At 46.3% G+C, this 25,134-nt stretch overlaps 1 protein-coding gene across 4 annotated transcripts in view; it reads right to left on the reverse strand.

Moving 5' to 3' along the window:
• Nucleotides 1-24,800, reverse strand: part of AKAP1 (A-kinase anchoring protein 1) — a 42,416-nt gene extending 17,616 nt beyond the window's left edge. Inside the window, exons 1-2 of one of the 4 annotated variants that reach the window (XM_080982885.1) lie at nucleotides 24,531-24,800; nucleotides 22,818-22,945 (exon numbers count right to left, since the gene is read on the reverse strand). The gene's annotated coding sequence lies outside the window, so the exon portion shown is untranslated. Of the gene's footprint in view, nucleotides 1-17,769; nucleotides 17,900-20,007; nucleotides 20,110-21,066; nucleotides 21,232-22,817; nucleotides 22,946-24,530 lie in introns of those variants that run through there. The other 3 variants (XM_080982884.1, XM_080982883.1, XM_080982886.1) reach the window with 3 other exon arrangements.
• Between the last annotated feature and the right edge of the window lie 334 nt (nucleotides 24,801-25,134).

Raw genomic sequence — 25,134 nt, forward strand, 5'->3', positions numbered from 1 at the left:
GAGACTCAATGGAATTAATGGACCCAATTTACTCATGCCCATTAATTTCAGTGGATCTACCCCTAACAGGAATATTCCACAGTCAAGATAAGTGACAAAAATTGAGGTTCACATTGTATTCTGCTCAACCTGTTACTTGAGCAAGAGCTCCCCTCAAGTTATAAAAAGACAAGGCTGGCATTCCTTTCCTTAACAGAGGAGAATCTGCGGGCCTTGTGGCTGGAATGTCAGGGGTAAACAGCTGCCCATTCAGAGAGCTGCTTGCTGCAGAACACTCTCACAGTTTACATTGGCAGCCAGCAGAGTTTGGGTGTCTCCAAGGGCACGGACTCGTCCTCCCAAGGTTGGAAGTGTAGAACCAGGAATATCAGCTCCAAGGTCTAGTTCTCAGAGAAGTGGGGCAAGCCTGTGTCCCGGCTGTACCCCTCAGACTTGGAGCGGGAAGGCTTACGTGTCAGAACGATCTTCCATACAAACTAAATACACTCCCTGCATGCAAAAAGCCTGCATGTGGGGAAAGAGCCTGACCCGCTCTTTTTCTGCATGCAGAGGGCGAGGTCTTTGTTGCTCTATGGAAGAGCCCTCCCCAACCCAAAAGTCTGGAGGGGTACAGCACAGACACAGGCTTGCCCCACTTCACTGGGAACTAGGCTATGATGACAATGTGCTTATGGAGTTTTCTAAAAAGATTCTCTCTCTCTCATGCAGAGGAAAATCTGCAGGGATTTCTTCTACCGCCATTTAATGATGATGGCATCTTGAGGGCTCCCCAAGGGGAACCCAGGACACTTTCCAGAAGTAAGAAAGAAGAAGGTAAGCTGAGTGAGAGACATTCGAAGCATGCGAGGAGGGCAAGGGAAGAAGGCTGCATTGAGACAAAGCAGGTGCGAAGCCCTGATCTGAGCTGCTGGAGGAACAATCTGGGCTTTAAAAAATAAATTAAAAATTGCTTGTAACATTCCAGTTTATTATTTTTATTATTATTATTATTATTATTATTATTATTATTATTATTATTATTGAGCCATGAGGACTGGTGATTCCCAAGACACAAGAGCCTCTCATTTATGAATCATCCACCAAAGTTGGGCTTTTTCCAGCAATTTTGTCAGGACTCAGGTTCTCAGAAGCCAAAGGCAGGCTCTCCCCTTATGTGTGATGAAGCATTCAAGAGCAAAGCAACCCACTTACCCATCCCCCTTTGGAGATGCTGGGAATAAAACTGAGCAACCAAAAGAAGAAGAGCTAAAGCAGCTTTAAGTTTATAAACCATCTGCAGCTGAAGGCTTGAGAGTGCATCACAGCGCATGAACATGAAAGGAGCCCAGCAGGATCAGACAGACGTCCTTCTAGTTCATCATCAGTTCTCTCCCATAGGTCAGCCAGATATAACAGAATCATAGCATTGTAGAGCTGGAAGGGACCACAAGGGTCATCTAGTCCAACCCCCTGCAATGCAGGAATGTTTTGCCCTAAGTGGGGCTTGAACCCACGGCCCTGAGATTAAGAGAGCCTCATGCTCTGCCAACTGAGCTATCTCATGCCTCCAGGAAGCACACAACAAGAGAAGAAGATAGATGACAGCCCTCTCCCATTGCTGTCCCCCCCCCCATCTTCTGAGTTTCGGAGATATTCTGCCACTGAACATGTAGGTTCCATTAATCACGATGGCCAGCAGCATGAAACAAATCTCTAATAATAAAAGATTGGGCACTAATAACATTCGATTCTGCACAGCATAGATTTGCATTCAGGACTGCAAGAGGACAGAAAAGGCAGCAGCTATTCAAAAATAAAAGAGTGCCAAGGCATTTAGGACAGGGGTAGGGAACCACTTGCTCTCCAGATGCTGCTAGAACGACAACTCCCATGCTGGCCGGGGCTGACGGAGTCCAACAAACTCTGGAGGGCCACAGATTCATCAACCCTGCTCTTACGAAAACTTACACTGCATATGCTCTGTTTCTAATTAATGGAGGTGAGCAAGGAACGGAGACACTCATGACACTTCCCCAGTTCACTATTCAGCCACCTTTCTGGAAACTTCACTAGAAATCACCCACAACAGAACTAGAAACTTGGCATGGGGCAGTGGGGTGGGATTCTATATGCATGCAAAAGGTGCTGCGATTCCCCAAGAAATAGCTATGTTGCCCTGCACCAGCCTCTGCTCTTCCCCTCTTGTGCTGCTTCTCTCCCTACCTTCCAAACACCCTTGCTTACAAGGGAATTTAAAATTCCAAGTGTCAGGTATAATTGGCATGCAATGATACTCAAGAGTGCATTAACAGCATCCTGCATTGCAGGGTTGGAATAGTTGACCCTCGGGATCCCTTCCAACTCTACAATTTAGGATTCTACCTGTGGGCCTTTGATGTGGTTGGACCACAGTTCCCATCATCCCTGATCACAGATCTTAGTGGCTGGGGCTGATGGGAGCTGAAGTACAACAACAGGTTCCCACCTACCCAGGCGAATGAACTAAATATAGCACCGGGAGAAGGAAAACCTGTGTCCAAGTTTAAATCACAGTGGTCAAGGGAGTGTGTAGAAATACTCCTCTCTAAGGCAGCAAATATATATATCCCTGCATGTAGAAAGCAAGGGTGGAAATGCTTCTTCTAGCGGCAGCTAAAAAAGCCAATGCAATTCTGGGCCTCATCAATAGGAGTATAGCATTCTACATCAAGGGAAGTAATAGTGCCACTGTAGTCTGCTCTGGTCAGACCTCACCTGGAGTACTGTGTCCAGTTCTGGGCACCACAGTTCAAGAAGGACACTGACAAACTGGAACGTGTCCAGAGGAGGGCAACCAAAATGGTCAAAGGCCTGGAAACGATGCCTTATGAGGAACGGCTAAGGGAGCTGGGCATGTTTAGCCTGGAGAAGAGGAGGTTAAGGGGTGAGATGATAGCCATGTTCAAATATATAAAAGGATGTCACATAGAGGAGGGAGAAAGGTTGTTTTCTGCTGCTCCAGAGAAGCGGACACGGAGCAATGGATCCAAACTACAAGAAAGAAGATTCCACCTAAACATTAGGAAGAACTTCCTGACAGTAAGAGCTGTTCGACAGTGGAATTTGCTGCCAAGGAGTGTGGTGGAGTCTCCTTCTTTGGAGGTCTTTAAGCAGAGGCTTGACAACCATATGTCAGGAGTGCTCTGATGGTGTTTCTTGCTTGGCAGGGGGTTGGACTCGATGGCCCTTGTGGTCTCTTCCAACTCTATGATTCTATGAGATACAGATTTACCACCTCAATGAGAACTTGAACAGTCCCCTGCTCCCTCCTCCAGTAGGAAATTCCCTTAGGTCTGGTGTTGGGAACTCGTGGCTCTCCAGATGTTGCTGAACCATCAGTGCCAGCGAGTATGATGGGAGTTGTAGTTCAGAAACATCTGGAAGCCACTTGTTCCCTATGCCCACCTGAGGCAATGAGCTGAAATTGCACACTGGGTCAGATTCAGACACACCCTTCTAGAAATACATTCTTCCTGTGATGCTTGCAGCTTCTGCCTGGGAAAAAAAATGTGTCCGCTAAACATTGAACACCTGGCTCACATCTACTAAATGGGGTTTGGTGGGCACAATAGCACCAGCTCTCTTTGGAAGTTGGTTTTTTTCCTCCCCCAAATTCCTCCTTTACGTGCTGCAGAATCAATAAGCACAGCTCCCCTCCGGAACGGAGAAACCCTGCAGTAAGCGGATCCATATAAGGGCCGAAGCGAACTAGTGGCGCAGGGTTTTTAAGGGGCGGACAGAGCAGCTCTGCCTAAGATCTGAGAAGGGAAGAAGTTGGCTGGTGTTCACTTCAGCACACACATACATGGCAAGCTGCTGTGTTGCACATGCTGGCATCGTTCCCAAGCCTGGGATGGGATTCCAGTTTCGTCAGTAGACTCAAGGATTCTGCACTTGGCAAGTGCACAAATGCATGGAACACCCATTTGCTGGTGCATTATCTCCTGGGGTGAAAGGGTTGAAACCTTCCCCAGATTCAGGTCAGACCCATCAAAGTGCTTTTAAATTAAAACCCAAACACTAGGAGACAGGAGGCACCAGCGTCGCGTTCTGCAGTCACAACAGTGTCCTTGAGGGCTCCAAAAGCTTCTAAGCTCTGCCTCCCCTCAAAACTTGCTGCTCCTTTGGTGGTTACTTTTTTCTCCCATAAAAATTACACAAAAAGGGAGGAAGCTGGGAGAGCAAGGCTCTTTCCCTCCTCCTCTTTCAGCTCTACAGGCTTATCAGGGCTCGGAAATTCTATTCATTCTGACTGTCACACAGAACATGCAGAAATGCAAAATTTGTATGTTTGTGTGCAATCCTTCCCTCTGTCAGTGGGGAGGACTGATCTGGGGAAAAGGTGAAAGATGTGACCAGAGGGAGCAAGTACCCACAACACTTGCTTCAAAACCCAAATTTGTCCATGAGCCTTTGGCAACCCCTGAACTAAGGAGATCAGTATCATGAATTTTGCATACACTGTCTGGCTCTCATTCACACAGTCCGCAGACAAAAATGATTATCCACACCACCGTTAAGTTTCCAAGAAACTTTGGCAGGAGTTTGAGAGAAAGGGACTTACGTATTTTCTGGAACTGGGAGGTGAAAATATCCAAGAAACCAGTCCTTGCTGAGCCGTGACAGCTCATGGGCTTTGGAATGGGAGATGAGAGAAGGATGCCAGAAGACTGCATTTGTACCACAAAGTGCCAAGACAACAGTGCAATATTAACAAGCTCGTATTCTTTCCCCTCCCTGGATTAAGGCTATTTGCACTCTGCATTTAATTGCATAAAACACCAAGTTTCTAGTCCTCAGTGGTGAGATGGTAGATCGAACCGAGATAGCCAGAGGAGCAAAAAAGAAAAAGCCCGGAAGGAAGTAAGAGGTCAACATAGTGGGCGTAGAGAAGATTCTCAATAGGAAGCACCTTTAAAATTTCACAGCCTTCTCCCCCTAATCACATAACGATATAATTGTGTAATGCAGTGGAATTAGAAGGATGTGCGACACAGTGTCAGGGAATGCAGCCACCAGGGTGAAGAGGCATGCCGGATAGGACCCGGTTGCATTAAAAACTGAAGTCACAGGGGCCGGGAAATTTTTTCCACGCTAAAAATAGCCAAAGGGCATATGAGCTGCCTTATAAGCCCACACAGAAGCTGGAGATTCCAGAAGAGATAAAGCTAACTTGGTACGCTAGCTTTTGTTATGTTTTTGGGGGGAAGCGGACTTCCCATTTCTCAGGTGAATCCATATTTTGGAACAAGGCAGCTACAAATAACTTGCAAGGTCAGAGAACAGAGTCCGGTCTTTCTCTAGGGTTTCTACTTGGGCAGCTGGAGAATCATCTGCATGCAGTCGAACCAGCACGAAGCACAGCTAACTTCAGCCGCTTTGACAACATTAAGGGGAGAAGCAAAAGGGAGGCAGGGAGAAATTAGTTGGGCTCCGCTTCTGAAGTGGGGATTGTGTTACAAATGGAGCCCTTGCCCTCAAAAGTTCAGAGGCACGGATTTTACTTCTATTTAAATGTTTACGAACCACGTATTTTCATTTAAAAATTATCACAAGGAGGCACGCAAAACAGGAACTCAAATCCAGAATTACAACAGCTCAGCAAAATGGCAACTAAAACAAAATAACACCTTTTGAGCTCCTCTCACATAAAATAGGTCTTAGCACATATTAGTAGATGGATTGAGGGGGAGGAAGAGACAAATTGTGGCAGAAAAACATGGTGGGAGAGACACTATTAGGGGTGAAGCAGGTGAGAGAAAGGCTCAGCTGCTGCCCAGGACAGTAGGATGCTGCCACTGCGCCCATGCCACGGGGTTGTAAAATGGAGGACAGCGGAAGAATTATTTGGGTTTTTTAAATTAAAAAAAGCCAGACTCTTGCCACTGAACTTGTACCCTGCTACCGACTGTGTGAGCCTCAGGCCGTGCCCAACAACAGCATTATTTGGGGACTAAACCGAGAGTCAGGTGTACTTTGCCCCGAATTATACAAATAAAAGCACTCTGGCATTAAAGCAAACAAGGAGAAGCACCCAAGACAGCAATGGAGGACAGCAAACACGGCAGCCGAGGCTGCGGCAAACCCGTTTGCCTTTAAAAGGGTACCACGAGACTGTTGCATTTACTGCAATTTAAACAGAAACCTCCACAGAAATTGGGCTGGTAGGAAAAAAAAGTTCAACATGCTCATCCTTCTACACCTTGGAAAGTAAAGGGAAGGGTATCTCTATTGAAACAAGGGTGGGGCTCCATTACCTCAAGGCTGACCACCTACTTCAGTCAGAAAACCACCATTAGATGCCCAAACATAGCTAGGAGGGACAAGCGCAAATCACTTAATCAGTCAGCAGAAGATCTCAGTGTGTAGACAATACTGGGCTTGATGCACCAATGGTATGACTCGGTAGAGGGAGGGGGAGAGCCACCGATGGATTTATCAGCTACAGTGGTGAGATAGAACTTCCATATTCACATCAAGGACATTTCTGATGGTCGCCTGCTGGAAAGCCGTGTTCAGGAGAGGGCTGCCATATTCAAGCCTTGCCTGCAGGCTGTCTAGAGACAATTGGCTGGTCACTGTGGCAAGTCAACTGCTGGACTAGGTGGACCTGATCCAGCAGGGCTCTTACGTTGTTCACACACTAGAATCATAGATTTGTCAAGTTGGAAGGGACCCCGAAGGTCTTCGACTCCAATCCTCTGCAATGCAGGAATCTCAACTAAAGCATCCATGACATATGGTCATCCAAGCTCTGCTTAAAAACCTCCAAGGAAGGAGAGTTCACAACCTCCAGAGGGAGACCATTCCACTGCCGAACAGCCCTTACTGTTAGAAAGCTCTTCCCGATGATTAGTCTGAATCTCCTTGTAATCTGAAGCCACTGGTTCGAGTCCTACCCTCCAGAGCAGGAGAAAACAAGCTTGTTCCCTCTTCCATGTGACAGCCCTTGAGATATTTGAAGATGGCTACCGTATCTCCATCTTCAAATATCTCAAGAAACCAGAGTTTGGGAAAGATTGTTATATCAGTGGAAGACTTGCGGTGATTAGTGGAGGCAACCAGAATGAGGAAGTTTAGATTTTTCGGTGATCCTATCTGCACTCACAAGACTGTGAGAGGAGGCACACACAAAGCAAACAAATCAAGTGCCAAGTTTATTCTGGAAACAACGGAAGGCATTTGTGTTCTGACAAGCTTTCTCAGGTGGATAAAGGGGGCTTTGCCACGAGCATCTACTTGTTAGGGTTTCAGTCTTGCTTTAAATATATCTGGTTTTGTAATTTTAACTATTTCAATAATCTTAGGTGTAAATCGCCTTGAGAAGGTTGCTTAGAAGGCAATAAAAAAAAGGATGATGATGACAATTTAACACTTTTATTTTCACTAGAGATGAAGCCCAAAAGTGTTTCTGGCAAGGCATGAGCCTCTGTTGATCTGGGACCAGCCATCTGAACACAGAACACAATGCAGGGTTCCCTGAGCTGTCGACAGCTTTGATGAAGTTGAAGTGAGTCAGAGCATTTTATTTTTTTTAAAGCAGCTTTCTTCACCAACCCAGAAGGACAAGCTCAAGACAACTGATTTAAGTCCTTAATGCATCTCGAGCAGCTAAATGAACCATGAAATCCCAATGCTCACAATTGACTTCATTCATGTATTCGAAAGAAACTAGAGCTAGGGGATGGGTGGAAAAATTAGGAGACGTACATAATAAGGACCCAGCTGGCTCAGACCAAAGTTCCATCTGATAATGGAGAACTTGTGGCTGTGTTCAGATGCTGCTGGGCTAACAACTTCAACCATGAGCTGCAAAGTTGAATAAGCTGTATCAAAGGGAGATGGAGCTTCAGAACCCAGCAACAGTCTACCACACCTCCACCTCAAGCTTCTCCAGCTAGGGCATAAAATAAGCGTAGATGTCTGATTGACCTTTCCCCTGCAGCCCTGCTTAGGAAGTCACCACCACTCACCATCCTCATGGTCTCAGTTGTTTTTGATACACACTGCCAGATTTGTCTCAAAATACATCCCACACTACACCAGAAATAGGCAAGGCTACAGCAACCAAGCTAAGCCCTTGCCATGACTTAGAAGCATCCTTCCCACAATGCCAAGGGTTTCATAGGAAGACTGTGAGCACGCAGTCGCCAAAGCTGAGTAAGAAAACTGCACCAGGCAACCAAGCAAAGCTGTCTAAAGACAGAAGGAATAGACTCTTAATACTGCTTTTCCATGAAACTGCGCCTCAACAAACCTTACAGCGAGACAAACATGGAAACAAATAATATATTAAAAAAAGAAACTTACTGAAAATATAAGAGCGCTACAAAAAGCCAAACACAATCACTACCAGAAGACTAGTAAAAACATAAGAGCATGAGCACATCAAAAGCCTTGGGCAATGTGTGGGAAGGGATCTGGCTCAGTGGAAGAGCCTCTGCTTTGCATGCAAAAGGTCTTAGGTTCAATCACAGGCATCTTCAGGTAGGGCTGGGAACAGCCCCTTGCCTGAAATCCTGGAAAGCTGCTACCAGGCAATGTCAACAACAGATGGACCAAGGACTCAGTAGAAGGCAGCTTCCTGTGTTCCCATCACTTATCTGTCCAGTTGGTTCCTGAGACCGCTCACTTCCTGTAGCTACCCCACCAACCCTGCTCACCAAGCCCAACATACCCATTGCTTTTTATAAGCACGTAAAAAAAAAATCACATTCTTGCCGGGGGGGGGGCAAGTGGGGAGAGGCACTCCGGACAGCAGACAGTTCTCTGTCCTTGCACAAATGGAGCAAGGGCAAATTCAAGCAGGCCATGTGGCACCCGACAAGACAAAAATGGCAATTTGCAAAAATTCTAGAAATATTTGCGAGTCTAGGCACAGTCAATGATTTACATGCCCTTCCCGTGCATTGGGGGGAGAGGAGCCAAGCAGAGGATCGTGTTCTCACTTGTCCAGAAGGAAGTCTCCCTACGGGAAATGGGATAATAAGATTCCAGGTGGGTATCAGCCTTTTTCGGTCTCTTTTTGGGCAAAGCGTTGCAACAAGGAGTGGGGGGAACCTTGTGGCCTTCTAAATGTTGCTGAACTCCCATCGGCCCCTGTCAACATGGTCAACAGTCGAGGTTGGTGCGAGATGGGAGTCCTGCAACAGGTCCCCCATTTCAATACAAACATATCAAGAGTCCTGATGGATCCAGAGATCCATTTAATCCACTCTTCTCAAAGTGGCCCAACCATATGCCCCAAAGAGAAGCCCACAACCAGGATCCGAGTGCAACAGCACCCCCCCCCACTTGTGACTGTGAGCAACTGGTACCCAGGACTGTTCTGCCTCCAACAGTGGAGTAGCACACAGCGAGTGCATCAGAACAATCCTCCACACATTTGCCTAACCCCCTTTGAAGCCATCCAAATTGGTCTCCATTACTACACCCTATGGGAGCAAATTCTGAAACTTCCAGTATTAGAAACTCAGATATACAAGCTGGGGGCCAAATGGCTCCTTAAACCAAGGTTGCAGTCGCCCAAAAAGGAACACCATTTTGGGGCAAGACGGCTCTAAAGTCTTCTTATTCAAATGATGGACTGACTGCGATAGATTTTTAGCTAAACATCTGGCTAGTTCAAGATGACAACCTTGAGCTGTGTTAAGAATGTTTAGAACTTAAAAGTCACTTTATCCAGGGACAGTCTTAATGTATTTTTTTTCTTATACTATTTTGCTTAATAGTGACACAGACCATTCATAATGTAAGAATATTCTTCACAACTGTGAGGTGGGGGCAAGTGAAGACAAGTGACAACAGTGAACTATAATGTTGTTCGCTGCTCCTGCGCAAGCTGCACAAAAAAAGCGTTTTGGTTCCTGAAATTCATTCTGATTATGCAGATAAAATGGGGGACACATAATTCTACAGGAGAGGGTATTAGTGTGTGGAAAACAGTCGCGATCCAATGATTCCCAGGCATGCACCTCCAGAGGTGGAGGTGTCAGGCGCCATCCTGTGACCCAGGCATCTTCACCTGCAAATGGCCAAGAGCCAAGTGCAAAATGCGCCAACCACACACGGTGCTAAGCAGTACTTCCCTTTACCTGTCCTGTATCTCCCAATAGGTGGGACATACTTTGTGGCAGAGTTCTTCACAGAGGTCATGCCACCTTCCCTTTTACATCCTAGGATTCAGACCATCATGGAAAACAGGAACGCCCCTGTGCTGGGACCCACAAACCCCACGTAAGTTAGCACTCACACAGAGTTGGCATAAAACAGACGCTGCATAAGGCGTTTGCTGCATTTGAGGAACGGACTACCCCCAGGGATGTGGACTTCCCGGGAAATTTAGAACTGGGAAGTTTTTTTGCCGACTCTTAAGAATGAACCAAGTTCAACTTATATTTCGTAAGCAAAACTAACAGCAGACTTTTCACACTTGGTGCTATCTGAATCTCAAAATGTTTTGCCAATTAGCCAGAGGTAGATAAATCAACAGATTCCATTAGGAAGCCTTCCATGCAGAGTGCACTTAAACCTCAGTCCTACACACGCTTATCTGGGAATAATTGGCACATAAATAAGCCGCAGTGTCTTCAAAATAAACAGCCACAGGATTGCGCTGCCAGTGAGGTCTAAATGTTATATTCCGATTCAAGTTCCTTTTATTGGAGGACTTGTAAATATTTTAAGACATGGCAACTCAATGCTACCCACTTGTCTTAATATAGAGCTTAAGGGGGAAAAATGGAAAGTAACGTAGACCATTTTGGCAGGCCTAATTTTAGCAAGCTTGAGGCACAGGAGAAGCGGGTTCTTCCTAGAGGGGGAAAAAATGGTAAAAACACTTTCCTGTCAAATTTGGCTATGGCTATTTTCCATTCTAGTTGCCCAGTTTGATTAGTATTGCACTTGTTTTATTTCGCCACTAATTTTCTAAAAGCCTGCATTTCTAAAATTAGAGAATAAAAGAGAGAATCAGAAGTATTGCAACAGGGGAAACGAATCTGGATCATTTGTTTAGAAAAACGTGTTCCACCACACATCACAGACTGTCTCGTACCCAAGGACTCCTGTTTAGCTTTAAGGCAGCCAACAAAAGATCACCTCTACCACCACTCTCTGTTTGTTTGTGCTGATAAGTATGCAAGCTTGTGAGCAGCACAGAACACCTGCCAAGACAACGGACTGACTGACCGGCACTTTCTTCACTAACGCAAGGTTAATAAATAACTATTTCTTCAGTAGTTCCAGGTAGATAACCCTTTGATCAACCTGTTTAGAAATTCAAATGCAGGAAAGGCATACACCCATCAGGCTGAAAAGTGTTGAAATGTGTTTAATTCCCCTCCTGCCAACATCAGTATCACTTCATACCCCATATATTCTCCAAGGGTGGGTGGTTCTAAAGATGTGAAGGCTTGGTGGGGAAGGGAATAGGAAAATTGGGAGGGGAAAACCAACTTTTTTGGAAACAAGAAAGGAAAATAAACTGGGAGGACCGAACACATTGGAATAGCACCTGGCTGCATGCACAAGATCCCGGGTTCAACCCCCTTCGCTCTCCAATTAAAAAGATCAGCTGCCCAAGACCTTCAGTCAAGAGTGGCAGACAATCAGAATGGGCAACCCTAGTCTACAAAACCAAATTGTCCAGCTTCCTAGGCTCTATATAATAGGGGCCCCTACTAGGATAATACAATTTTTGCAGCCGGGGGAAGTGGGGTGATAAACAGAAATTTTAATTTATGATTTCGTTTTGTATGTCACTTCCCCCCACATCAGTGCTTCCAATGTGGCTCATTTTGGAAACTAGTTTGTCTTTCTGTTTTCTATAGGCCGCCTCTCAAGATGTCTTCACCAAACCTGGCACAGGGGTTCCTGAACCAGGGGCAGCAGTCGTTGTCAATGTTTGGATACCAGCTGCCAATTTGAATCCAGATGGCGAACCCAATTGTGACTTTGGTGTGACTTCACCTAATTTTTGGCATGGCAGGTCCAAATTCACCTACTGCACTATCCCTTTTAAAATAATTATTTGTTGTTGTTGTTGTTTCTACAAATTACTGGGCAGCGACATGCATTCCCCAATAGTAAACATTTGAACTACATTTGGAGCACATTATTTCTCCCAAAGCATCCTGGGAACTGCAATTTTTTTTCAGGGCTGCTGGATATTGTAGCCCTGTGAGAGGGAAATTACAGTTCATGGGATTGCTTCTTTGTGGGAGATAATGTGATTCAAATGTGCTTTAAAATTATATTGCATATGCAGCCGAAATGCTGATTCATGTCAAAACAGAACGGGTTTTACTCAGAGTAGAACCACTGAAAAGAATGAACGTGTTAGGTCTATTAATTTCAATGGATCTACTCCAAGTAAAACTTAACTGAATACTGCCAAACATAACAATCCAAATAAATAATTCATTTTGATAACCTAGAGTACGCACCAGTGAGAAAATGACACGATTTCACTGGAGTGCAGAGAGAAAGGAAGAGAAAAATTATATATAGATGCCACAAAAAGTAAATTTTACTAAATATTCCTTTGAGCAAGCTTCTAGGCCTCATTGATTTTCTTTTAAAAAAAACCATTTACAAGCCTGAGGATGTCCTGGGGAAAACTTCAGGTGGCAGAGATAAGACCCCAGCAAGTCAGGTAGGGTAGATATAATGTTTATGGCACCCAGGGCCTTTTGTGTCACACCCTCAAACTTATTGCAAACACACCCTTGAGTCAGAGACTGGGGTTCCACACCCCACAAAAGCTCCTTGTTATCAACCAGCAGAAGGCGTCAAGTGAGAGATCTATGAGAAGTCTGCCCATTTACTGCACTGCAGAGAATCCAGATTCGCTGCTCACTCAATTCCCGTATTTTTTGCACCATAACACTCACTTTTTTCCTCCTAGAAAGTAAAGGGAAATGTCTGTGCGTGTTATGGAGGGAACGCCTAAAGGTGGCATGCCTACGGATTTTCCTCCTCTAAAAACTACGTGCGTGTTATGGTCGGGTGCGTGTTATAGAGCGAAAAATACGGTAACTTAGTACAGGATTTATCTTTCAAAAACAAAACAAAAATTTAAACACGACGTTACACACGTAACAACTCAGCCAAGGACTTAGTTCAAACACAGATAGCAAACTAAAAACTTTCCCCTCTTCCTACGGAGAGCAAGCGCATCATTAAAGCAATTCCAGACTAGGCAGAGCTGCTCTATCAGACACACCCCTCTCAGCTTTGAAGTTCTTTCACTCCGGTTTTTTTATGTTTATGAGGAGGGAGGGGCACGCTTTCCCTTTGCTACCACTAGTCAAGTTGCAGATTTGCAAGGGGGGAGGGGGGAGAGAGAGTCAAAGCAACAAAAATCAGCTAAAGGGGAACTCTTATGGGATCAATTTATTTTGGATGCAAGACTCTACAGGCTTCTGAGCTACACAGAACCTATCCCTGGGGCAGTTAGAAGTCTCGGCTTCTGGGTGAACCAAGGTCACTGAATGCAAAGTGTTGAGAGGGAGAGAGGGAGAGAGAGAGAGAGAGAGAGAGAGAGAGAGAGAGAGAGATCACGAACTAATCAAGTGTGATGGGCAACAGGTGCTGTTACAGGTTCCTCTGAGCCAACAGAAGGCCTAAACTTCACAGCTTTGATTAGTCTGGCTGCTCTGACATCACATAGGGCTGCTGCAAGACTTGAGCCACAGCCAACTGCTTTGGGGCAGCAGGGATTCTGACTTCAGAGGCTCGGGAACAACTGAGGGCTTCAGATGATGGTTTAACAATCAATGCCTCCTTCCAGGGAACTCTGGGAATTGTAGCTCTGTGAAGGGAACAGGGCTCTCCCTAGAAACCCTCAGCACCCTTCACAAACTACAGTTCCCAGATTCACTAAGGGAAGCCATGGCCGCAGCCCAATATTGCATTAAAGGAATACTGCAGGTTGGGTCCCAGAGCACTTAAGCTGCCTGCCCTGCAACCAAATGGCTATATTTTGTCCTCAGTGCCTTTTATTTGGCTAATTACCATTCTCTGGTCTTTTAAATGTGACAGTGGGAAGGCGGTTAATGGTTTGTTTTCATTTATTATGCATTTTACGTCTTCATTTTGTACTTTTATGTTGCAATCTTCGGGTGAAGGGTGGTATAACAATTTAATAAAGAACAATCTTTAAAATGGGAACAATGAGCGTTTAAGGCAGAGAGGGATGCAGACATTAAAAGCAACAATATAGCTCAGTCAGTAGAGCAAAAGACTCTTGGTCTTAAGGTTGCAGGTTTGAGCCCCACGTTGAGCAGAAAGATTCCTGCATTGCAGGAGGTTGGACTAGATGACCCTGGGAGGTCTCTTCCAACTCTGATTTTATGATTCTGTTCAGCAAGCTGCAATTATTGTCTGCATCACGAAAAAAAGAGAAGAAAAATCCTTGAAGGTCTCCCACCTACGGACTTTGAAGCAGAACACAACCCTCTCCAGGTGGAGAATTGACCAAACGCTTTGAATCACCAAACACCTTGTGAGCTGAAAGCACAGGAGGCGACTTCAGTTTTAGTGTCTGAGGTCTGCACTAATCCAAGTGTTAGGACAGGAATGTGGAGAACAAGCCATGATACCCACCAACTGGCCTTTGGGCAACTCCCTACGGCTGCATGCACACCACAGATTTAAAGCACATGACTCGCCCCCTCAAAGAACTGGGTGCTGGGAACTGTAGCTTTGTGAGAGGTGGTACTACAGTTCCCAGCACCCTTAACAAACTACGGTTCCCAGAATCATTTGGTGTGAGGGTAAGTCACGGGCTTTAAATGTACACACCCAGCCTCTTTCTCAGTGTATTGGAAAGACAAATGGGGAGGGCGGGAGCCATGTGCCCCATTTCAAGTGTCAAGGAGAAAGGGCAGGACAAAAGTCATTTTTAAAAATGTAATTCCTGTGTGCCAGTTATGACCTCTCAGGTGAGACGCACTTTAATCAAAGGCCACCTCTGCGTGTTGCTATAGTCACACAACATTGAAGAAGTGTACCTTCTTTAAGTACGCACCAAGTCAACACTGGAATCATTGCCTGTCAAGTGTGGAACTCCTTCCCAGTGCTGACTTGCCAAAATACAAAATCGTCCAGTCATTATCCAAGAATGGGGGGGGACGGGACCTGCTTCCCTCCAGTTGCTGATGGACTCCAGCTTCTATCAGCCCCAGCCAGCAAGGTATGATGGAAGTTGGAGTCTAGTATAGGTTTCCTACTCCTGGTCTACGAACTGTGCCGTATTTTTATATTTAGCTTTCTTTCGGTAGGGTTTCTAATTTCAGCAGCTGGATTAAAAAAAACAAAAAAACATGCTTTATTTTTAAAAAATGACTTCTTCCTAGCAAGTATTGAGGGGCAGCACGAGGCCTTTTCAGTGGTGGCTCCCCACTTACGAGATGCTGTCTTAGGTGAGGCACCCCTGGTGCCATCATTACCTATTTTTTAGGTTTAGGCACCAGGCAAAAATATTTCTTTTCACCTTAACTTGGGAGAATTTTTAGGTATCTGTGGCCTCTGGAGTGGGATGTGTTACGACTTGCCTTTTTCTAAGTGTATGGATGTGTTTTTAGGTTTGTTCTGGGGTTTTTTATACTCGGTTTTAATGTTTGGATCACTATAAGTCGCTTTGGGTAATGAATAAGCAGCAAAGCAGGCCAAAGACAACACAGCCTGTTAAGACACCACTGCCTCAGGGAATGGTATCTGAGCAGTATTTAAGGCTGCAATGCTTAAGACGGCATTGGGCAACTTTTAAGACAGTCTAGGAATCTGCTAAAGGACAAATCCCTAAAACCTGCCGAAATGCATTCATATTTCCTTACCCAGAGCACTCAGCATGCTACAGCACTAATGTAGCCCCCTATAATAGGGCTGAAAGTTATTCCTCCCTGTCTCCTAATACTAGAACCCTCTAGGGGCCACCCAGTAAGAGATTTGGGATGGACAATGAGGAAGCACTTTTTCACAGCAGAGTGAAACTGTGGAACCTCTTCCCACAAGATGCAGGCGCAGCCACCAACTCAGATGGCACCAAATGGGGATTAAAGGTATTCACAGAGGGTAACACTATTGGGAGCTAGCAGGATGGCTATTTATTTATACAGCAGGTGTGGGGAACCTGTGGCCCTTCAGATTTTGCTGAACTACGCCTCCCACCACCCCTGGCCATTGGCCATGCTTGCTGGCGCTGACAGGAGTTACAGTTCAGCAACAACCAAGAGGGGGGAAATTTCTCCAACTCCTATTGAGCATACCTCTGAATGCCAGGTGATGGGACCAATACTGAAAGACCTCTGCCCTACATCTGGGAGCGGCATTACTCAGCGACATTTCGTCACGTGACACACAATTAGCCTACGGAACTCATTGCTACAAGAGTCCACAATGCCCAGTTGCTTTACAAAGGATGGTTAGGCCATTTTGGGGGGAGGGAAAAGAGAGCCGTCCATGGCTGTACCTGCGCTCCTGTTCAAAGTGGACTGTTCCTACCCCTCCAAAGATCATCTACAGCCAACTACCCAACAGGGACAAGGTAAAGGTAAAGGTACCCCTGCCCGTACGGGCCAGTCGTGTCCAACTCTGGGGTTGCGCGCCCATCTCGCTTAAGAGGCCGGGGGCCAGCGCTGTCCGAAGACACTTCCGGGTCACATGGCCAGCGTGACAAGCTGCATCTGGCGAGCCAGCGCAGCACAGGGAAACGCCGTTTACCTTCCCGCTAGTAAGCGGTCCCTATTTATCTACTTGCACCTGAGGGTGCTTTCGAACTGCTAGGTTGGCAGGTGCTGGGACCGAGCAACGGGAGTGCACCCCGCCACGGGGATTCGAACTACCGACCTGACGATCGGCAAGTCCTAGGTGCTGAGGTTTTACCCACAGCGCCACCCGCGACCCAACAGGGACAGATACTGATTAATTGCAATATTTCAACATGGTCATCATGATTATCATTGTAGCTTTATGCGCATTAGAAGAATTTGTATCCTGAAATGAGAGATATAAATGATGTTTTGTTTTACTGCAAACAAACAAAAAATACAGTGGTACCTTTGGTTACGAACTTAATTCGTTCCGGAAGTCCATTCTTAAGCTGAGGTACCACTTTAGCTAATAGGGCCTCCCGCTGCTGCCAGTGCGCAATTTCTGTTCTCATTCTGAAGTAAAGTTCTTAACCCGAGGTACTACTTCCGGGTGAGCGGAGTCCGTAACCTGAAGTATTTGTAACTTGAGGTGCTTGTAACCCAAGGTACTACTGTACCAGACTATGTGCCCCCGCAGCAATAATATGATGGGGAGCAACAACAGTAAAAACAGCAGCTCAGCATCAGGGATAACTTATTATTACATTTATAACCCACCTTTTCTCCTATAAACTCAAAAGTGGTGCCGACCCTTCTCCCTCTTTCCGTTTTATCCTCACAACAACCCTGTGAGGTAAGTTAGGACGAGCAAGAGAGAGCGCAACTGTCCCCAGACTACCCAGTGAGCTCCATGACAGAAATCGAACCCTTGTCTCCCAGGTCCAAGTCCAGCACTCTAACCACTACACAACACTGCCTCTTGGGAGTTGCCGTCCCAGGACACACAATATTCCAGAATAACACCCTCTGCCTCCATCCAAACGGTCCCAGGACGCTTGCTTTCAATGTGACCACATGGCTAGCTCTACCACATATCAATGGCAGCCACTCATAAATGATTTTTTTTTTTTAAGGCTTCCATTTAAAACAGCTGTACCTTCAGGAATCCGCCTAAGCGTTGGGGGACTGAGGTCTCTGCTTCAGCAGAAAAGTGAGGCTTTTGGACTCCTTCCATTCCCCCCAAAAAACCTTCCAACTTTGCTTAATCATTCCCCCGCTTGCAAGAGGAAGGCATCACCAGCAGCCAATGGGAGAAGACCGACTCCAGTGGAGGAGGGACTGGAGGAGGAAAGAGTGAGTGACATTTCTCAAGTTACCATTCAACACTAGCCCCCTCCAGGGAGGGAAGGAGAGAGCAGTGCAGGGAGGGTGACCTCCAGCAGCCTCTTACGCCAGGAAGCGCCAGTAGGGCAATTCCTCTCAGAAGGCAAGGGAGCTCACTAGCCTGCTACATAGGCCTTGCTTGGGGATCCGGGCACCAGGAACTTGCTCACCTCAGACAGGATGAAAGCAAACAAGGGAAGCTGGAGAACTTGTCCCATTGAAACTTATTTTCCTTCTCCCTCCTCATCTGCCAGACTCAGGAAGGTGACAGAGGGCACAGTCAAAGGGCAAAGGCCAGGGTCACCACTACAGAGAGATCAACAGATCCTAAAAGATGTCCTCAGGCACAAGGCACCCTCTTCTCAAATCTGCCGGTGTCCTATTTGTGCATCACAATGCAAATTAAACTGCAGTCTAGTGGTTAGAGCAGTGTTTCCCAAACTTGGGTCTCCAGCTGTTTTTGGACTACAACTCCCATTGTCCTTAGTTAGCAGGGCCAGTGGTCAGAGATGATGGGAATTGTAGTTCAAAAACAGCTAGAGACCCCAAGTTTGGGAAGCACTGACTTAACAGTGTCAGAGCAGAACCTGGGGGATCTGGGTTCAAATCTCCATTAAGCTCACTGGGTGATCCTGGGGGACGGTCACTACCTCTCAGCCTAACCTGCCTCACAGGGTTGTGTGGGGATTAAACGAGGAGGGGGGAAACCATGTAGGCCACCTTGAGCTCCTTGAGGAAAAAGAAGGGATGTAAATGCAATAAATTAAAAAGTACCAAAAAAGCACATCGGTCCAATTGGTGATTCACCTGCTTAGGGAAAACGGAAAACGGCCTTCTCCTGAGTCAGACCATTGGGCCCATGTACCTCAGTATAGTGTACACTGACTGGCAGAGCACTCCAGGGATTCACGAAGGGAGCTTCTCTTGGCTGTAGCTAGAGATGCCTCTGGGGTCTGAGCCAGAGACCTTCTACACACAAAACAGAAGCTCCACCCACTGAGCCAGAGCCCCATCTCCCATTGGAATAACGTCAGGGCCAAGAGCATGTAGTTGCGTTACACCAGAAATTTTTCACACACACAAAAAAATGTGTTTACAATCAAATTATTTCCCAATAATTGTCAAAGTGTTTGCCTGTGTATGTGTGTAAAAGCAAAGGCACATGAAGTAATTGAAAAGGCAGACACAAGGTGTGGCAATTACTCTAGAGGAATTATCACAGTCCATGTAGCCGAAACAAATGCCAAACACTCACAGAACACACCCAAGCCAGCTCTGTGTCTTGTATTTGGGGTGGAGGGGTAAAGGTCAGAGAGGACCTCACTGTTTCAGTAAGACACTCATATTACTCCTTGCAGCATAAGAGGGTTTGGTTGTTTTTTGGCAGGGGGGTGCTAATGAGTTTCACACCTGAACAAGTATCTTAACCTAACTCAACAGCCATCCAAACTCTCACCCATTGTGTGAAAGTCCTACAATGCAAACCTCTTGTTAACAGCCAACAGCAGCCTCTTGCTTCACCAAACACCACCTGCCACTCAATAATGCTAGGTTTAACACAACATTTCCCTTACAAGCACAGAGCAACTCAACAACCCTGTGAGGTAGGCCTCGGCTGCAGATATAGTGGAGAAAAAGGCAACTTGACCAAAGCTACCCAGAAAAGTAGATTTTGCTCAGCATGCTGTTGTACCAGAACTTAACACAAGGGAAATATCCACACTGTATATTTAAACCACACGGCTTTACCCAAACAATCAGTTCGTTAAGAGTACTAGGAACTGTGAGGGGTGAAACGACAGTTCCCAGGATTCTTTGCAGGAAGCTGTATGCTTTAAATGTATGGTGTGCATGTTGCCTACATGTGCATTGTGTGTGTGTGTGTGTGTGCACAAGAGAGTCTACACCTAATGTTTTCTCAGCCTATGAGTTTAAAAGCAGCAACCAGAGCAAATCACACAGGCTCAATCCAGTGGCATCTTCACGGGATGAGAAGAGAGGTGACACAGACCTGTGAGTCTTCATTGGCAGACTCCAGGCAGGCCTAGCACCTGTTCCTCCAAGCCATGAACACTTTCCACAAGCCAAGGGCTCAGAGAAGCCACAACACCACCTGCAACAACGAGGGAGAATCTTACCAGAGGTCCCAGGTTTCCTACTTAAGGTGATATAGCGCCATAGTGCTTAGCTGTTCAAAGTTCATAAGGGGGAATGGAGGACCCAGAGAGCAGAGAAGAGGAGAGAATTAAGGAACAGTTTGTCTCCTTATCTCCCCCCCCCCCAAGGTGGGGCAGAAATGCTAGTACAGAGACATGAAAAGGAAGATACACATTTCAGTGCCACACCGCAAAGAGGAGCTCCCAAGGGCAGGCTAATGACAGTGCACTGGGGCCAAGGAGGAGTGGCTCCACGTTCAACAAAATCACGGGTGCAAAACTTTTCTGAAATTTCGAAGGACACTATAAAACGCTTTCTTTTTGTTTAATGCACAAGACAAAGTCGGCGAGAGCACCGCGGAAGAGCCGCGCTTTAACAAGGGTTAATCTCCAGCCTGGGCTCGAGCGAAGGGATCCCCTAAGAAGCCGCCGCTTTACGAATCTAGGGTGGGTGGGAGAGTGCATGTGGGGTGGAGAGCGGCCCATAACGAGGAAGGGCCGAACCACGTGCCACGGGCTGGGTGGGCGAAACGCCAACGCGGAGCAGGCGAAGGAGGAGAGGTTACCGAGGCCTGCTCCTGGTGCTTCTCGGTGCAAAATGCCGCCGGCCGGCGAAGCTGAGCGCTCTCTCACCTGCTAACTGCCGCAGACCAGAAGACCCTTAAAGGGGCACAGCTGCAGGGGCGAGTCGGGAAGTTGTTGCGGGAGGGAGGGGAGAGAAAACGGCAAAAAACACCCAACAAATGCAATTAAAAAATCGCTACTTGGGAAGGAGCAACCGTTCGTTTAATCCAGCGGAGGCCCCGAACTGCCGCTCTGTCTTCCCACAAAAAGCAAAGCGCGTGTTTGATCATAAAGAAGCCCTCCCCCATGAGGACTGGCGCCTTAACCCTCCAGTTAAAGCCGCTACTCACGATCCGCCCGGTGATGCTCGCCCTCCTCCGTCTCCTCCTGGCCGTCCCACCCCCGGTGCCGGTGCCAAGCCCCCGTGCGCTGCCGCCGCGCCCGGCCCCTCCACCCGCCGCGGGCTCCTCGGTCGTCCCCCCACGTGCTGCCCGACCGGGCCTTTCGGAACGCTGAGACATTCGACCGATATACACAACGTTCCGCTCGCCCCGCCCACCGCTCCCTCAACGTCCCGCTCGCCCCGCCCCTCCCGCTTACCCCCTTCTCGGCCGCAGCTCGCGCGAGACGGCGAGGGGGAAGCCACGCCCCCTCCTTCCCCAGACTGGGCTCGTGAGTCAGAGGGCAAGAGAGAACGAGAACATGGAGCGTGGGGAAGGGGCAAAGTGTGCGCATGCGCACCCCCAGCATGCTTTCTCTCGCTCTCTCTCTCTCCACAGCCCCCTCCCTCCCCATGCAAGGAAATAAGAGGCGGGGTTAGTTCTGACAGGGTGTGTTTGACCCTCGTTGAGGCTGTCAGTCGCTTAAAGAGACCTTGCAGAGTAAGGCTCTGTGCGCATTTACTCTGAAGCAAGTCCCACTTTCCCTAAAAGGCCTACCGCCCAAGTAAACGTGCATAGATCGCACCATCAGGCACCCTTGCTTGGGATCAGGCCCCGAAGACGGGCTTGCTTCTAAGTAACGATGCAGGAAAATTTTGATGGAATGATAGTCATCCATTAAACATGCAAACATTTGCATCAGTAGAATATAAAAGCTCAGAGTAGCAGTCCTTTCTGTGTTATTAGAGGATGCAAGAGGCATCGTGACGGAGATGGTGCCTACCCCACATTAGTATTAATTATAGTTTTAAAATAAATCTGCCCAGTTACGGTAATTGGGCAGACATTTTTAAGGTTGTCAATTTATTAATGTTATTGATTGGTGAATGTTCCAGCACTGATATTGAAAATATTTTTTTGTCAGCCTTGTAGTTAATTATTATTATTGTTTTCAGGGTTCTCTTAAAAGTATCCGTTGTCAGCTATGAAGTCACAGCTGGCCTCCCTTGCAGGGCTGTTGGAGGTTTTGGGGCAAAACACTGCCAGTCTATCCTATTTTACAGAGCGTTTGTGAGAGCTAATGTTGCAATCATAGGCATACTCAGCTTGCAAATAACTCTCTTTAAATCTGGGGTTCATGTCTTAGTAAATGTGCTTGGGATCAGGCTGCAAAAATGCTAAATCAAGGCTTTAGGTGGGATGCAAATAAATAAGCTTCTTCCACAGAGTGTCTGTCCCTCTGGTTTCCAAATTCCCCCTGCCCCGAACCCTTTCCACCTGGTTTGCCTGTTCGCCAAAGAATGCCCGTACACTCCAAAGGATTCTTAAGAATATTAGGGGGATCACAATCACGCAGAGCACCACCCCAATCCCTATTCTTTGTGCAGTGGTACCTCTGGTTACATACGCTTCAGGTTACACACTCCGCTAACCCAGAAATAGTGCTTCAGGTTAAGAACTTTGCTTCAGGATAAGAACAGAAATTGGGCTCCAGCGGCACAGCAGCAGCAGGAGGCCCCATTAGCTAAAGTGGTGCTTCAGGTTAAGAACAGTTTCAGGTTAAGAACAGACCTCCGGAACGAATTAAGTACTTAACCCGAGGTACCACTGTATATTGTATTGTTGTTTTATTGCTATAGCCGATGGCTGACGTAAATAAAGATTCATTCATTCATTCATTCATTCTTGTGGATTGCCCATTGCTGGGAAAGATTGCTCACCTGGCACTATCAATCTTCAAAAGCCCAGGGTGCATGGCTGCTGATTTCGTCATTTAAATGCTTTGAAGGGATGCACCAGGTGACCCCAAACCCACTGCTATAGCAGAATCGAAGCCGGAGTGTGGTTTCTAAGAGTGAGAACAGAGAGCAAAAAGCAGGTCAGATGGATTATTTGTCTGAGAATGAAACTCCTGCTGTGCCCAGCTGTTGCCCTTTGTGCCAGGGAAATATGCACACAAATTCAAGTTCCACCAACCCCACTCTTTTTATGAGGTGGGTTTGTTCAGCAGAAGCCACTAGGATCTGGATTAAGGTAGGTTTCCTTTCAGCGCTTGAGCAGGTCTTGTCAACTTATTTCCTAATGAAATATATTTGCACTTGATTTGGGGGTGAGGGGTGTGGTAGTTGATGCTCCAACCAATATAGCAGAGGAGCTGATTCCAGCTGTATGTAAGTGGGAGAGGACGGGAGAAGAGTCAGCTGCAGGGACTCAGTGGGAGAAATGCACTCTGCACGTTCCCCAGGATACTCTTTTCATAGCGTGTGAGAGAGGAATAAGAACACAGGAAGCACTGCCTATCATCCACCTAGTTCGGTATTGTCTACTCTGACTGGCAGCGGCTCTCCAGGGTTGCAGACATGGATTATTCCATCATCTGCTTCCTGGTTTTCTTAAACTAGAGACACTAGGCATTGGATGTGAAACTTTCTGCATGCAAACTCTGTGCTTTTTCACTGGGGTTGTATCCTTCCCCATTGTCCTTTGTCAGGGACCAGCTCCCGTTCACAGGGCCCATGGAGCAGCAATGGAGAACCTGTGGTCCTCCAGACATTGTTGGACTGCATCAGTCCCAGTCAGCAGTATTTCAGCAACCTATGGAGGGCCACTGCTCTGCTCTGGAGAGTGGGTGCATAATCCCTAGGGTCAATGAATGTGCGTGAAGATTAAGGCACCATGGAGCCTGCCAATGTGCACACTGCCGCTTCTGGGGCAAGCTTTCAACTACTGACATGGCTGGGCAATTATGTTCCTCCCTTAGTTTATCTTTAACCAAAAGAACACGCACTTTCTTTGCATTTAAATCATCAGAAGATAGGCAATCATAGAGTAAATGAATTAGGCATACAAACTGGTCCCTCTACGGTTTCAAGAAGACATGAGGCTTTCTCCAATATGTACTATCTGATTCTTTTAACTGGAGATACTAGGGAATGAATGTGGGATCTTCTGCCTGCAAGGCATGCACCCCACCTCTGAGATATAGTCTCTCCTTATTTTAACCCTGTTGATTTTCCTTTGGTCTTAAATCAGGGATGAGGGATGTTGCAGGACTATAACTCCCCACATCCCTGAGTCCATGTTGGCGTCCAACAACCTCTGGAGGGCTGCAAATGTTCCCAACTAATCCTCTGCTTTTTTTACCCATATGCATGACTAAGGCTTTCCAATAGGCATTGGCTCTTCTCAATGAGCAGGCAGAATGGGCAACAGAATATAACAAAGAAGAATTCTAAGAAGTATCAGGGAGACATGTGGGTGGGCCAACAGAGGGTGGAGATTTGGGTATGGTTGTTTTTCAGAGACACCAAAAGCTCTGCATTGTGTAGTGGCACTATTGAGATTACATGCAACCTGTCATGGTCTTTGGACAGAACAATCAAGTGGTTGGTTGGTTGACTAAATGTAGCTACCAAATTATGGCTCTATCTTACCTTGATCATCTAATACTGGTCATCTCTAGGCAATCTACAATATAATAATAAAGGCATATAAAAATTCAACCATATGCAACACAATAAAGCATTCCATTCCAATGACCACATCAGTAAAATACAAAATTATTAATAAAAACCACTCTCTTGACATGATCACCACACAATGCATACAAGTTGATCGCACCCTACGAAGCAGTAGTCAGTCAACTGGAATACAGGTGGAACCTCCCTTGGTAGAGCATGCTGGAGTAACTGGACATGAGAAAGGGTTAATTTCCTTTTTTTTTTTTTTTAAAGCAATTTATTGGGTTTTACAATAAAAGTAAACATAATAAACAATATAACATTTGTCTTAACATAATTTCACATTTTCTTTGGACTTCCTCACATCTCCCGCTCCCACTTTCATCGTTGTACCATTTTGTCAGCAATTTATCATCTTATTTAAATTCTTATATCCCTTCTATATTTCATAATCTTATAATTCTCGAAAGGAGTTAAATTTTCACAGTCTTACTTATTTTCTTAAAAACTTCTAAATTTAGTGGTGCTCAGTTCTTTTAGTCTAGCATCTTATTTAGCATTCACTCAAATTACAATG

The sequence above is a fragment of the Podarcis pityusensis genome (genome assembly GCF_964106645.2).
Source record: "Podarcis pityusensis genome assembly, chromosome: 15".
In the NCBI taxonomy this organism is placed as follows: Eukaryota; Metazoa; Chordata; class Lepidosauria; order Squamata; family Lacertidae; genus Podarcis; species Podarcis pityusensis.